At 39.1% G+C, this 12,102-nt stretch overlaps 1 pseudogene across 1 annotated transcript; it reads left to right on the forward strand.

Annotated features, from left to right (window-relative positions):
• The first annotated feature begins 9,718 nt into the window (after nucleotides 1–9,718).
• On the forward strand, nucleotides 9,719–11,909 carry LOC103647013 (uncharacterized; annotated as a pseudogene). Its single transcript, NR_161313.1, has 4 exons — nucleotides 9,719–9,854; nucleotides 9,936–11,308; nucleotides 11,377–11,618; nucleotides 11,693–11,909. The product of NR_161313.1 is annotated as an uncharacterized protein (transcript).
• Nucleotides 11,910–12,102: the final 193 nt, after the last annotated feature.

The following is a 12,102-nucleotide window of genomic DNA, read 5'->3' on the forward strand; positions in this document are numbered from 1 at the left end:
CTGTTGGGTTGGTGGCATATCGGACAGTGAACAGTCATTGTCCGGTGCACACCGGACAGTCCGGTGCACTGTCTGGTGCGCCACTAAAATTCATTTCTGGAACAGGCGCTCTCGGGTTTCTGGGGGAACAAACTCTTCCCCAGGGCCACCTTGGCCCCACCTGGCAGATGGTGCACCGGACAGTCATGTGCACACCAGACTGTCTGGTGCCCCAGGGCCAGAAACCCTATTTCTTGTTTTTCAGCTGATTTTCAAATCGGTTTTCGTTCTAACTTTTGAGTTCTAGAGTGACACCTAGCACTGTATGTGAGTGTGATTGTGCACCAACACTACCCTAGAACTCTCTTGGTCAAACTACTCATCGACAACCCCTCTTTATAGTACGGCTAAAAGAGAATAAAAGACCTAACTAAATCACGAGTGTCCACATCTCCTTGACACTCGGACTCCGTAGTCCTTCACCTTTTGTTTCATCGTTTTAGCCGTTGCTTCGAGTTCTTATCTATGGGATTGTTTTCACTGTTGTAGTACTTCTACGTGTAATGCGACCTAACTTACCATTTGTCTCTGCAAAACACACGTTAGTCACATATAACATTGTGTTGTCATTAATCACTAAAACCAACCAGGGGCCTAGATGCTTTCAGCTCCTTAATCAAAAACTACAGTAGCGGGGGTAAATTCAACTAGGAACTCACCGAGCACTACTCCCGGGGCTTGTTGAGCCTCTTGAGCGTCGACGTGGTTTACTCGTGCTCTGCCATGATACTGGGTCTTGCTCTACTGGCTATTGGTGGAGGGTGCCTTGGAGGCGGGTGCTGGGGCATTCTTGGGGCCATTCACTGAGTTGGAGTAAGTAGGCCCGGATGTCTTCAACTTGGGGCAATTATTCTTGTAGTGACTGGGGTCTCCGCAGTGCCAACAGGCATTGGCTGGAGGTTGGTTGCTTACAACGGAGGGGGCCTGAAAAGAGCTTTGACCCTACTGACTGAAATGTGACGGAGTGGGTCCAGCTGGCTTGTTGAAGCTTGGTCCCTTGGGTGGAAACCCAAAGGATCGAATTCTTTGGTGCCTGTCTTGCTGCTGAGCTCGGAGGACTTGGAATTTCCTCTTGAGGTGACCCTTTTCTTATTCCCTTGCCCTTTCCACTTGTATGGCCTTGTTTGAGAGGTGCGAGAAGCTGAGGAAATCTTGGCTCGCAAGGATAGTCTTGAGTTCTGGTCTTAGCCCTTTCAAGAAACGGGCCATCTTCTTGGCTTCTGTGCTAACATCGTCAGACGCGTAGCGAGCCAGTTCTATGAATTTGTGCACGTACTCACTGACAGATCTTCCACCTTGAGTTAGCTCCCGAAATTCATCTTCCTTGACCTGAACGATCCCTTGGGGCACATGATGTTCTCGGAAAGCGGCTTCAAATTCTGCCCAGGCAGTGCTGGTGGGGCTTCCTTCTTCCGTTCAGTCTGGCATCCTTGACTCTTGGTCTACTTCCGGATCTTCTTAGTGGGGGCGAGCTTCTTTAACTTCTTATCGTAATCCATCTTCAGGGTTTGGAAGGCTTCACGAGTGTTGGCCTCTTCACCTTCTGCTATTTCGAGACTTTCTTGGAGGGACGTCTTCTACTTTTTAAGTTCCTTGACCTGTTGCTCTAAGCTTTCCACCCGGGAGTTTAGGTGGGTGAAGTGGGAGAAAAGATCGTCGTAGTGGTTATCAAGTGTGTGGACATATCTGGCCATGTAGACTATGGTAGGGTCATCTTCAGTAGGATCTCTTTCTGACAAGGCCTGAAGTCTTTTCCTCTAGGTAGGGATATTTTTGTTTCTAGGTGGAAAGTAACAAAGGGTGGTCTCAAAGACTTCCCTGTTGTTGTTTTGGCATAGATGTCAGAGGGCTTTTCGGGCAACATTTTGGCAAGTGTCTGGGAAGCGGCATCTAGTGAAGGTGACTTGGAAAGGAGGGTGGTTTGGGTAGTTTCAGCTTTCTCCCGGGTAGACTGCCATAGAGCATTTCTCAGTTCCATTCTCGCAGTATTCTTTCCAGACATACTCCGGCTTCTTGCGGATCCCCATGCGAAGCACGCAACTCCGCAAAAGGTGAGGGAATCCTTCCACCTTTGAGCAGTAGGATGTCCTAATGACCAAGGAGCCTTGCATCTGGTAGAAGAAAAGAAGGGTCTGTTAATATCGGGGAAAGGAGAGAAGATTCTTCTTTAGAGGTAAGAGGTCTTTCTTTTTAGGGAAAACTTTTGTCACACCCCACTACTACAAAGCGTAGATACTGTAACACTATCTTGTAACACATATATCATTGTGTTACAAGAAGTTGTATAGGAACACAAAACTATGTGTTACTGAAGAACACTGTAACACATAACATTTGTTTAGTAAAACTCTTTTATAGGTAACAATTACAGTAACACAAAATTAGTGTTACACCTGAAATGTTACGAAGATATTGGTGTTTTGTAACACATATAAAATAGTGTTATGACTAATGTGTTGCAAAGAAACCTATACATATACTTTACACATTTTATTGAAGGTATATACTGTAAGAAGGAAAATGGACGTCAATATATTTGAAATAGCAATCTGAAACTCTAGTGTTCGAACCAACAGAGAGAAACTCTAGCGTTTCGAAGGAAAAAAACAAAAAAATCTAATGTTCGAACCAACAGAGAGAAACTCTTCCGAAGGAAAAAAACAAAAAAACGAGGGCAACAAACGAGTACAGAGAGGACTCAAACCCAGCACACCAGGCAACCCAAAGAGACGACACACCACTGCACTACGTGAAGATTAATAACAAGTTAACGAAGCGCAGCTATTTGTCATGTATCCGTTATTTCGCAGCCAATTTTAGTTAATTTAAATAAATAGCAAATGCGATAAAAAAATAGTGAAACTTGGTATGGAGTAATAATTTGGCCCTAGTTTCTTGAGATAAAAAGATCACGAGGTTATACAAAAGTGTGAATATAGGTGCTTTACAAATGGACACATCTCTCACTAAGTCCCGTAACATTCAACTATAACATGAGTGTTTGAGCTATCTTTCTTACTTTTCCTTGTCTTTTTTTGTTCAAAAGTGTACCATTAGATCATCATACTATTACAAACTCACTTCATGTGAAGATGTCCCTTTTTTGTATCATTTTACTGATTTCTATGATTTAAATGCCTTTGTAGGCCGAAAATAAATAAATAAATAAATACCAAACGTGGTCAAAAAATAGTGAAACTTGGTGTGGAGTCATCATTTGGTCCTAGTTGCTTGATATAAAAAGATCACGAGGTTATACAAAAGTGTGAATATAGGTGCTTCACAAATGGACACATCTCTAACTAAGTCCAGTAACATTCAACTATAACATAAGTGTTTGTGCTATCTTTCTTACTTTTCCTTGGTTTTTTGGTTCAAAAGTGTACCATTAGATCATCATACTGTTACAAACTCACTTCATTTGAAGATGTCCCATTTTTGTATCATTTACTAATTTCTATGGTTTAAATGCCTTTTCAAGCCAAAAATAAATTAATAAATACCAAACGTGGTCAAAAAATAGTGAAACTTGGTATAGAGTCATAATGTGGACCTAGTTGCTTGAAATAAAAAGATCACAAGGTTATACCAAAGTGTGAATATAGGTGCTTCACAAATGGACACATCTCTCACTAAGTTAACATTCAACTATAACATGAGTGTTTGAGCTATCTTTCTTACTTTTCCTTGTTTTTTTTGGTTCAAAAGTGTACTATTAGATCATCATACTGTTACAAACTCACTCTATCTGAAGATGTCCCTTTTTGTATCATTTACTAATTTCTATAGTTTAAATGCCTTTTCTGGCCGAAAATAAATTAATAAATATCAAACGTGGTCAAAAAAATAGTGAAACTTGGTATGGAGTCATAATTTGGTCCTAGATGCCTGAGATAAAAATATCAGAGGATTATAGAAGCAAAAAAAAGGTGGAAAGAGGGCCATGGTTTCGGCTAGTTTGTTTGCAGCCAAAAAAAAAAGATGCCAAAAAAGGGCCACGGGAAAGGATTTGAACCCAGCACCTTAGATACTACCTAGCAGCGACAGACCACTAGGCTACATAAATGTTACTAATTGAGAAACAAAGAGATACTATTTAAGCATCATTTAAGCAGCTAGTGACACACCTCAGAAACTACCGAGCAGTGACATCTCTGCATAAACAGCATTCCTGCATCATAGTTCAAACAGCGGCAACACAGTTTCTACAAGTCCACAGTTTGCTACAAGTCTCTGCATAAACAGCATGACCACAACATTTCAGCACGACAAAGCAATGCATTTCAGAAACCTGACCGAGCACTTCAGTTTCAGAGGCAAGCTTACAAGGAAGTGCTGGTTACGTCAGAATGACTGCAGCTGGACAAAAGTATCAGCACTCAAACAGAAAATTGCTTGGAGATCTGGCTTGTGTTGAATGCTTAAGCTATCGATCCATCACTGATTTTAAGCTGAATAGTACTGTAGTATGAAGCATATAAGAGAATAACTTCACATGGAAAGTCAAAGACAAACCTTACTTACAAAATAAAGCACAATACAGTTCTAAAGTATTCTGTCCAGAAACAAACTAAACTGAAATTTAATCTACTGATGCTTTTAATCCTCATCTCTTGCATCAGTTTGACACCATCTTCAGGCATTCTTGCTTTCCCATATGCTTTTTTCAAGGTAATGTAACTATACAAATCTGGCTCCACACCTCGGTCTTTTAGCTCTGCAATAGAAATAATTAATATATATATTAGTGACTCCTAATATAACATATAAAGAAAATTAGGTGATGGAAAAAGATGAATTGTAGCAATTTGAAACTAAGATAGAAACACGGACCATTAAAGAAACTAATTACGATTGGTCATTAGTTCCTTTGGTGATACCATCTACTGTTGCTCCTTCAATGTCTGTTCTAACCCATTGATGTCTTATCTTTGCATTATTAAACATCTCTCCAAGGTGCGTGATATGGAATGGCTCAGATTCTATATCATCTTCCCATTCATCACAACCGGCATCATATATATCTCTTGGTTTCATCTTCATGACCACAGACCACCCAGGGTTTAGTTTGTCTTCAATGTAGAACACCTGGTCAGCTTGGTTAGGAAAAATAAATGGTTCATGTCCAACCTTTTCTCCTGTATGTATCGGGTGTGAGAAGTTTACAAGTGTGTAGCCATATTTATCCTTTTTTATTCCTCTCCCTGAAAGAACATCAACCCATTGACATTTAAAAAGTACCACAGTAAAATTCCCAGAGTAGTTGAGCTCAATAATATCAATTATCCTCCCATAGTAAGTCACATCACCTAAAACTGGTCTAGAATCACTTGCACTAGCATAACTGGATGTTTTTGCAGTCACCACTACTCCACTATTTTGTGTCACCCCATCAAACTGTTTTGTCCTAAACCGAAAACCTCGACTATTGAAAGCACGATATTTTTTTGATGCTTCAACTGGGCCACGGGATAACCATCTAATGGCGTCATTAATACCATGAATGCCATTTTCCCTCTCAATCTGCATAATCTGTACAATTATACAAATTTAGTCTTGTTTTTTTACTGCTATATGTAAAGGACTTCAAATATGTCACTTACATGACATCTAAACCATTGATGGAACTTCTCATTTTGCATTTTCTCTACATATCTATGGCTCAAATGACGTCCATTATGGTTTGTTGTGATCTCTTCAGCATGAGCTCTGCATTTAATGTAAGATATAATAAAGTTTATGAAATGAAAAAGCTGAAATTATAATTATGAGGTTGAGATTACCTAAGGTATGGATTGACATCAGAGCAATTAAATAGCACATATCTATGTGCTTGTAATTTTTCCAAACCTCTTATAACATAACTACGTGGCTTTCCAAGTGCCATTCCAGCATGAGGGAAAATTGTTGATGCTGATTCAGTACAACATCCCATTGTTTCATCATTCCTCAAGAGCTTGTTAACCAAGCCTTGAAAACCATCAAGGAATCCTGAACAAAGTGACATGGCCTCTTTTGCCAAAATTGATTCAGCAATGCATCCCTCTGGATGAGCTTTGTTCCTCACATTTGACTTCAACTCACCTAAGTACCTAAACACACCAACATTATGTCAACAAAAACATTAAATAATCATGTAATAAAATAGGAAAAGATGACACTAAAACTATAAAGAAAAGTATACCTTTCCACAAAATACATTGATCGATAGCAAACAGGTCCACCTATTTTTGCCTCTGTTGCTAAGTGAAGAACAAGATGCACCATCATAGTAAAAAATCCAGGAGGGAATATCATCTCCATCCGACATAACGTCATTATAATTCTCTCCTCTAACTTCTCAAGTTGATCTCTATAGAGAACTTTTGCATTTAGTTCTCTAAAATATCCACATAGGTCAAATAAGACAGATGTAACATCATCAGGGAGAAGACCTCGCAAAGCAACTGGTAAAAGTTGTTGCATTAGTATGTGACAGTCATGACTTTTTAGACCTGAAAGGTTTGTTTTAGCAACATTTACACATCTAGAGATGTTACTGGAATAACCATCTGGAACTTTTATATCATGAAGGACCTTACAAAACTGGCGCTTCTCCTCTTTAGACATGTTATACAAAGCAGGAGGCAAGTAATACTTATCATTAGCCCTTTTTGTGGATGTAGATCTAGGCGGATGTTCATTTCTTGCAAGTCTTTCCGTGCCTGTAGATTATCTTTCGACTTGCCTTCAATTTCTAGAAGTGTCCCAAATGTATTTTCACAAACATTCTTCTCTATATGCATAAAGTCAAGATTGTGCCGGAGCAAATTATACTTCCAATAAGACAAACAGAATAGGCCACCAACTCCCTTCCATGTTTTGGAGTTTTCAAAATTACGGATTGATTTTATCTTTTCCAAAATAGCTTCCCCAGAACAGGGTGTAGGTTTAGACCGATGATCTTCAGTTCCATCAAATGAATTGGCATCATACCTGAACTCATGTCCAGCTGGTAGGAATCGTCGATGTCCCATGTAACACTGTTTGTAGCCATGCTTCAAGCGCATGAAACTTGTTTCTTCTTCACAAGATAGACAACCCAACTGGCTATTTGTGCTGAACTGTGCTAATATCCCAGCCCCAGGGTAGTCGCTGACTGTATACAACAATATAGCGCGGAGTTGAAACACCTCATCTCGGGAAGCATCATATGTTGGCATACCAATGTCAAATAATTCATTTAGTTCATCATAAACTGGCTGCATAAATGTATGAAAGTCCTTTCCCGGGTAGCCTGTAATTATCAGAGTAAGCATAAGAGAAGATGCTTTCATGCACAACCATGGAGGAAGGTTGTAAGGTACCAATACAACAGGCCAACAACTATGCGTTGAATTACACTTCCCATATGGGTTGAATCCATCAGTTGCTAGTCCAAATATCATATTCCGAGAATCTAATGCAAAGTCAGGGTGCTGAGTATTAATAGCATTCCAAATTTCTGAATCTGCAGGATGGCGCAATGCCCCATCCTTAGTACGCTCCTCATCATGCCATCTAGTTAACCTGGCTGTTTCTTTATGCAAAAAAAGCCTTTTGAGCCTAGGTTTGATTGGAAAGTAGCGCATCACCTTATTTGGGGCTGCCTTTCTTCTTTCCTTCTTTGTCAATATTGTGTTATCTGCTTTACCTTTCCACCTTGAAGCTCCACATTTTGAACAGAAGTCATGATCTTTTTTATCATTTCGACACAACTGACAATTATTTGGGCATACATGGATTTTATCATATCTTAGACCAAGCTTTGCAATGATCTTTCGAGCCTCCACAAATGTTCTTGGTATGTTGGAACCATTTGGTAGAGCGAGTTGTAGAATTGCAAGCAAATCATTTAATGATTTGTTGCTCCACTTGTTGATGGACTTTATATTAAACAAAAGAACTAGGAAGGAAAGTTTTGATAGTTCACAGCCCTCCCACAAAGGTTGATCAGCATCTCTAAGCAATTCAAAGAATTCTTGTGTTTCTGCATCTGGTCCAACTTTAGAAGAACCTGCTGCACCTGATTCATTTGTGTGAAGTCCATTGTCAACATATCCAAAAGCGTCTTGAACTACCTGACGCATGTTATGGTTTAAACTCGGACAATGGAACTGTGAATCTTTGTTAGCAGATATATATGATGCTGTTTCCCCATGGCAACCCCATATCGTGTATCCACGTAGCATTCCATTGCATATTAAGTGATCATACACTATAGATTGCTTTTGTAACATCCTGTTGACACACTTGACACATGGACACCGAATCTTTGCATTAGAATTTTTGCCTATGTATGCAAACTGAAGAAATCCCTTTACTCCAGCTATGTAGTCATCACTTGGTCTTTCAGAAAGCAACAACTTCTTAATACCATTTAAGTCCATTAATCCACTACGAACAGAGGTCAACTTTCTTTATATTCTGCTTCCGAAATTTAATAGCCTCAAATAATTGTGACTTACTGAAATCTAGGAGGAAAAATAAACATTGGAAATAGACAAAAACTGCATGTAAACAGCAATGATATAACCTTATTTTCAGGTTGTAAATAGCAAATATCACTAAAGTGACAAACATAAGCAGCAATATGGACACTTTTTTTTGGAATCTTTAGTTTCTTAATTGCAAAGGTAGCAAATAGATACACTTTGAGCATCTACAAAAAATATGCAACAAATTTGGTATTCAAATTAAGTCTAAATTTCATCATCCTCTAAGGTTATTCTTCAGTATAAAGTGACAAACTTGATCTGCCAGTTGCAGCAACTATGCTGTTTTAATAAATCCATATATCACTAATCTCTTATCCAAACTGGGTGAATAAACAATATGAGCAAAGCTCATCTAACCTACCACAAAACACTCCATAGAAGTCATACTTGATTCTGCCTCTAACCAGTTTTAAAACAGCACCTAAACCTGCACATTGCAACTGTGACTAGAATCTGACAGAACGTGACACATAAATTCAGAACCCCATAACTCTCTCTGTAGCCAACGAAATTTTGCAAATAGATACTCATTGGAAAGGTTATGAAATTATCAAAAACTTTTATTATAACGAGTGTCTCTACATCGGTTTACAAAACCACTAAAACAGCCCAAACCTTCTGTTGCAAAACTGATAGGAGAGAATAGCAGACAGCTAAATTCAGAATCCTATATCTCCTAATGTACTCAACAGAAAATTGCTAATGTGTACTGGCCGGAAAGGTTTTGCAATTCTCCACAACTTTTGTAATAAATGTGCTCCCAAATTCCTCCTTTATAACCCTCAAAGATGCATGATATACAACAAAACTCAGTGATGTGCTCAAGTATCCTTTTTGATAGGGTCTGCACCTTAACTGAAATTGCAGTTAAACAGAATTTGTGTGCTTCAGAAATATATATCTTAATAAAACTGAATGATACCTGTAAAAGCTCCTTTGGAGAGATCAACGAGGTCGTGTAGCGCAAAGATTAGTAACCAGAGAATCAGAGAAACAAGATGAGAGGGGGAAAGAGAGGACGACACTGTAGATGGATTGAGGATGGACTTCTCCTAAACCCTAGCTGCCTTTGGGGAGGTACAACACGATAGAGTCAGGACGGCTAGATGGGACTACATCATGGGGGTCGTATGGTGTAGTTTGACTGAGTCAATGGCTTCCCACCAAAATGGCCCGAGCTGTTCAGTTAGCGAAAAAACAGAGCAAGCAGTTACATCTCCTCTTACCCCTTCATTCGACTCCCATCTTGCCTCCATCCCCGAGCTCCCTCCAAGGTCATCCTCACCTTCGTCCCCAAGTGTGAGTAAACTCTGCTCTTCCCATGGATATGAATCGCCTCCAACTCCTGATCAATCCACCCCATCTGGTGTCATCCTGCAGGTTCAAAGTGGCCACTGGACTTCGCTACCATAGGATTCAAGGCCTTGTTCCCGAACAGCACCATCTACAAGGGCCTGTGCCGGCCATCGGTATAATTTGGTACTACTACAACTCATAGTATTTTCTAAACTAAAAGGGTGCCCCTCCTCCTCGATCATCACCATTATGACTCCTTGCCCTCTCATGTCAAGGTAGTATATCAGATGAATACTGCCCTACTGTTTTTATTTGCAAAGTTCAACTGCCCGCACCAGAAAGTCGCTATCAAATTATTCTCTCACTCACTCTACCATTTTCACGTATGTGGCAGCCTGGCTTTGTGTCTGTCTTCTTCAGTGAATGCCTGTTATATAATTTTTCTGTCTGGTGCACTTGCATCTCTAAATTGTAACAAATAAAGAGAAAAACCATTTGTTAATAGAGGAAAATCTATTGATATTCAGGTGGTGCATTCACTTGATAAGGCACATCTTCTGCTCACCAATTTAGCCTTTCTTTCAGTTTTAGCATTTCTTGTTGTTTTAGTTCAGCATACCTATCCAATTATGATAGCACATTAAGTTCAGCAGATTAGTTAGCAATTTAGCCTTTCTTGCTGTTTTTTGAACATACCATATTCTTTTCTCATGGGTGCTCAATTTTAATTAGTTTGTGCTACCATGGCTGAGGATATTTGGACCCTAAAACTTCAATTTGAGGGGGACCCTCCAGGGCAGAAAATGGTGCAAAGGGAAATGGACAAAGATGAGATATGTTTCTTCAACTTGATTGAACTGATTGAGGAATATGGATACACATCAGTTGACTATGTATACTACAAGAGAAGAGATGGTTTGGTTGCAATACAATGGGATTCAGATGTGATGCAAATGCTTGAAGAGAATGAGAGCAAAAGGAAGGTTAGCTTGTTTGTGACGAAGCAGAGAATGGCCACCATAGCACCTACCAAATTCAATGAAGAACCTACCAATTCTGCAGAAAATAAAAATAAAGGTAGTAGTATGATGAAAATAAAAGTTGCTCTTTCGTGTATGTTTGAGCATCCAGGTAAAACTAACGTACAATTGTCATATTTGAATGTCATGCCATGTCATGTCATGTCATATGAAAATAATTTTGCAGAATATATGTCATCCAATAGCAGGTATGTCAATTTAACTGATCCATGAGCAGTGATTTTGCATGTCATCTTATCCTAGCATTGGTGTATACTATAAATATTCTATACTCTGGTATATGTTTTCACTTCTCCCATAATTGTTCATAGGGAAAAGGGGCACAAAGGAAAAGCAGCCTAAATGTAATCCAAATCAAAGAACAATATTATAATGAGGTTGATCAGCACCATGACAATACCATCCAGCAAACACAAGGTACAAATGTATTTGGAATAATCCAATATATGTGAACTGCATTACTAATGTGAACTTTATTTTCATAGGTGATGGCAATAATGTAATCAAGCGAAAGGGAACGGTTTTGACACATGTTTGGGATTTACCTAAGGATAAACGTATATTAGTGAAATGCAACCAACTTGGGCAACCTATTGGAAAAGAAGGTGGTCTGTTAGGCCAATTTTTAGGAACTATAGCACGGAACGGTGGTTATTGCCCAATAGATGTCAATGATTGGAGAAAGATAAAGAAGGATAGTGCTGAAACCATACTTCAATGTATTCAGGTATGCTGGTATGAAATGTTAAGTACAATAGTAGCCATGTAATAGATTTATTAATGGTGTTTATCTTATTTTAGACAAAGTTCTTGTATCCTCGATCATGTGAGAAATGGATACTGAAATCGATAGGGAGAGATTGGAGAAAATACAAGTCAATATTGAAAAAGAAGTTATTTAGTCCAAAGAAGAAAAGGTCATACTTATACAAGCTTTGTCCAGATGATATTGATGAAGACCAGTGGAAATCCTTAGTAAAATATTGGAAGTCATCTGAAGGAAAGGTTAGTACAATAGTGCATCATTATTGGGCCTACTCTCTTTGGTTTATATACTAGCTCAATATCACTTAATTTACTGTACTACAGGCGCTTAGTGAGAAGAACAAACTAAGTTGTCAAATGAAGAAGACAACACATTCAGGGGGTACAAAGAGTTTTGCACGTTGGTCCGAGGACATGGTGAGTATTTTTTATTACTAAATAAAATC

This window comes from Zea mays, chromosome 2, assembly GCF_902167145.1.
Source record: "Zea mays cultivar B73 chromosome 2, Zm-B73-REFERENCE-NAM-5.0, whole genome shotgun sequence".
Classification (NCBI taxonomy): domain Eukaryota; kingdom Viridiplantae; phylum Streptophyta; class Magnoliopsida; order Poales; family Poaceae; genus Zea; species Zea mays.